The 4,496-nt window shown below is 38.5% G+C and overlaps 1 pseudogene; it reads left to right on the top strand.

The window, feature by feature from the left end:
• LOC103201335 overlaps window positions 1-4,496 on the top strand; it is a 23,955-nt pseudogene that overhangs the window by 6,936 nt on the left and 12,523 nt on the right.

Here is a 4,496-nt window from a genome sequence, read left to right on the forward strand (position 1 = left end):
GATATAGATTACCCAACCCTCCTTCCAAGGAGTGGCTGGTGAGTTTGAACTGTCAGCCTTCGGGTTAGCAGTCAAATGCCTTAGGCACCACACCACGAGAGCTGGATAGAATCCTTGGTTTGATTTAATTAATGTCTTCCTGCAGTCTCAAATGAGAGTTTTCCTAGGCTCATGAGTTAGACAAATAACATTTCCAAAAGTAAAGTACACTTACTTGTCAGGTCAATCACAATTACCCAGTGGCTTCAATTTCCACAGTATGGTATTTTTTTATTTAATAATATGAAGAAAAATATATGATTAAATCAGTGTTTTTGTGGCCGAAATCTCTTTTGACAAATGCTGGACATGGTTGGGCATGTTATGTTTTAAACCAATTTTTTTTCAAATCCTATGATATCTATCATTATTAATATTTTTGAGTCAGTATCTATTTGTTAATGATAAACCAAAAAATATGCAGGCAATATTCTAATGGAAAATAACAAGAGTATGATTATTTAAAGGTAAGAATTTCAAAATAGAAATGAATCAACTGTGATTCACTTAACTGAAACTGTAACTGGTAAATGTTATTACATGTAAACAATGTTTAGATTTCTAAATTTTCAGTGACAAATGAAGAGAAATATTTAATGATATACTAAACAATAAGGATGTCAGAAAAGACTCTGAAACTTGCTGTTGAACGTAGAGTAGCTAAAGCAAATGGAAGAAATGCTCAAAAAAAGAATTGAACAGAAGACTTCAAAGGGTGACTCAAGAAGACAAAGTAAAGTATTATAATGAAATGTGCAAAAACCTGGAGTTGGAAAACCAACAGGGAAGAACACACTTGGCATTTCTCAAGCTAAAAGTACTGAAGAAAAAATTCAAGCCTTAAGTTACAATATTGAAGGAGTCTATGGGGAAAATATCGAATGGTGCAGGAAGCATCCAAAGAAGATGGAAGAATTACACAGAGTCACAGTATCAAAAAGAACTGATCAGTGTCCAACTATTTCAAGAGGTGACATATAATCAATAACTAAAGGTATTGAAGGAAGAAGTCCAACCTGTACTGAAGGAACTGGTGAAGAACAAGGTTCCAGGAATTGATGGAACACCAATTGAGATATTTCTACAAAAGGATATAGTGCTGGATGTGCTTACTAATTTATGCCAAGAAATTTGGAAGATAGCTATCTGGCCAACTGACTGGAATAGAACCATATTTGTGCCCATTCCAAAAAAAGGTGATCCAAAAGAATGTGGAAATTATCAAACAATGTCATTAATGTCACAAACAAGTAAAATCTTGCTGAAGATAATTCAAAAAAGGTATTTTGAAGCAGTATATTGACAGGGAATTGCCAGAAATGCAAGCTGGATTCAGAAGAGGACATGGAGCAAGCATATCATGGCTGATTATCGGATGGATCTTGGCTGAAAGCAAAGAATACCAGAAAGATATCTACCTGTTTTTTATTGACTATGCAAAGGCATTTGACTGTGTGGATCATAACAAATTATGGTTAACATTGTGAAGAACTGGAATTTTAGAACACTTAATTGTTCTCATGAGGAACCTGTATATAGACCAAGACCTGTATATAGATCAAACAAAATAAGGGGATACGCCAGGACTGGTGTGAATCAAAGTTGTATCCTTTCACCATACTTATTCAATGTGAATGCAGAGCAAATAATCTAAGAAGCTTGACAATATGAAGAAGATCGTGGCATCAGGATTGGAGGAAGACTCATCCACAGCCTGCAATATGCAGATGACACAACCTCGCTTGCTGAAAGTGAAGAGGACTCGAAGTACTTAGTGATGAAGATCAAAGACTACAATCTTCAGGATGGATTACACCTCAACATAAAGAAAACGAAAATCCTCAAGCAGACCAATAAGCAGCATCATGATAAACCGAGAACAGATGGAAGTTGTCAAGGATTTCATTTTACTTGGATCCACAGTCAACACCCATGGAAGCAGAAGTCAGGAAACTAGACTAGGAGAAAATCTGCACTGAGGAAATCTGCTGCAAAAGGCCTCTATAAAGTATTTGGAAGCAAAGATGTCAAATTTGAAGACTAAGGGGCGCCTAATACAACCCATAGTATTTTAAATTGCCTCATATGCATGTGAACATGGGACAATGAATAAAGAAGACCAAAGAAGAATTGATACTTTTGAATTGTGTTGTTGGAGAAGAATACTGAAAATACAACAGAGTACCAGAAGAACAAACAAAGCTGTTCTGTAGCTGGAATACACTTTGGAAGAGAGGATGGTCAGGCTTCTCAGCTACTTTGGTCATGTGTTCAGAAGGGACCATTCCCTGGAGAAGGGTATCATTCTTGGTAAAGTAGAGCATCAGTGAAGAATGGAAAGATTCTCAATGAGATGGCTCAACACAGTGGCTGCAATGATGGGCTCAAGCATGGCAAGGATTGTAAGGATGGTGTAGGACCAGGCAGTGCTTCACTCTGTTGTACATAGGGTCACTATGAGTTGGGACTGACTCAATGGCACCCAACAATGAACTATAAGAAGCACTCTGGTGATCTATTGCTAACCAAAAGGTTGGTGGTTCAAGTCCACCAGCCACTCTGTGGAAGAAAGATGAGGCACCACTTCCATAAAGATTAACAGCCTTCGAAACCCAGTAGGGATTGCTATGAGTCCAAATCAACTCGATGGCACTGAATTTGGTTTTGGTCTTATTCTAAACAATTTGGTTCTTTACACTCCTGAATAGAAGAAAAGACACTTGATTCTTATCAATTTAATAGGCTCTGGTAGCTTAGTGCCTAAGGCACATGACTGTTAACCAGAAGGCTGATGGTTCAAACCCACCAGCCACTCCTGGGAAGGAAGATGGGGCAATCTACTTCCATAGTGATATTGCCTTGAAACCCAAGGAGGGCTTGCTATGAGTCAGGTCCCACTCGACGGCACACAACAACAACAACAACATTGGCAGTAAGGTTGGAAGAATGAGTGGAGGTGAGAAGTTAAATACAGTGCTATGGATTGAATTGTGCCCCCCCCCCCAAAAAAATGTGTGGTAAGTCTTAACTTTTATGCCTGTGGTTATAATTTCATCTGGGAATGGATTCTCTTTGTTACTTAAATGAAGCAAGATTAGTGTAGTGTGCATCTTCAGTCAATCTCTTCTGAGATATAAAAGAGATTAAACAAACAAGCTAAGGAGCAGATACGGGGAAAGAAAGATGCCAAGCCACATGAAGATCACCCAGGAGCAGAATCTAAAAACAGACAAGGATTTTCCTTCACAGCCAACAGAAAGAGAAAGCTTTCCCCTAGAGATGTCACCTTGAATTTCAATTTCTAGCCTCCTAAACTGTGAGAAAATAAATTTCTATTTGTTTAAGCCATCCACTTATGGCATTATGTTATAGCAGCTGTAGATAACTAAGACATGTAATTAGACATTTTGTCTCAAAGATGTGTTTCAAGCATTAGTGTTGTAGAAGACTTGTCTTTCCCTGGACAGTACAAATGGTTAAAGCACTTGGTTGCCAACCAAAAGTTGGAGGTTCAAGTCCACCAAATAGCTTCTTGGAAGAAAGACTTGGTGATTTACTTTTAAAAATTCAGCCATTGAAAACTCTGTGGAGCACTTTCTATTCTGACATACATGAAATCATCATGAATCAGAGTAGATGGCAACTGACTTTTTTCCCCCATGAAGTTTGTAACCAGATGATCAATTAACCAACAAGTAACATAACAAAGGCATAGACAAATGTGATACACAGCTGACTTGTGTAATGTACATGTGTTTAAGGAATAAGTGATTGTTATTTATGATTTCTCTAACAGGAACCAATCTATTATTCCTCATTGCCACTCACGAGCTTGGCCATTCTCTGGGTTTTTTCATTCAGCCAACACTGAAGCTTTGATGAACTTACTCTATGACACACTCACAGATCTGACCAGATTCCATCTTTCTCAAGATGATGTAAATGGTATTCAGTTCCTGTATGGTGAGTGACACTGGAAAATTAGGCATTGTAGCTCTGCAGGAAAGTTTTACAATGCTGGTCTTCAAGAAATTTGAAAAAGCTACATGAGATTTCAACTGAAAGCACTTTTTTTCTTTTTAATTTTTATTTTAAGAGCTTGTTTTACATTCAACGTCATGCGTACATTTAGTTTCATTCCCCATTAGCCATGTCCAAGCCTAACTCAGTCTCCTCCCCTCCCTACCCTGCACCTCTCCCCCTGTGCCCCTCATAATTATGCACTCCTGTTGGTCCTGCATTTCCTCAGTTTGAATGTTGGTCCTCTGGTGTCCCATGGTCTATTGCTCTAAGGGATGTATTACCATTGAGTGTGTGGCTGCGGCATCCTGGTTGAGTAGTCTGTGTGTACATCTTGTTAACTATTGGGCTGAGAGCCCACCCCTGGGGGTGAGTTTTATTCCAGGTGCTGAATGTATTTCAGGGCTATAGTATTGGGAGTCTCACCTGATTTCATC

Source organism: Orycteropus afer, unplaced genomic scaffold (genome assembly GCF_000298275.1).
Source record: "Orycteropus afer afer isolate SDZICR_OR568_19922 unplaced genomic scaffold, OryAfe1.0 scaffold00147, whole genome shotgun sequence".
NCBI lineage: Eukaryota > Metazoa > Chordata > Mammalia > Tubulidentata > Orycteropodidae > Orycteropus > Orycteropus afer.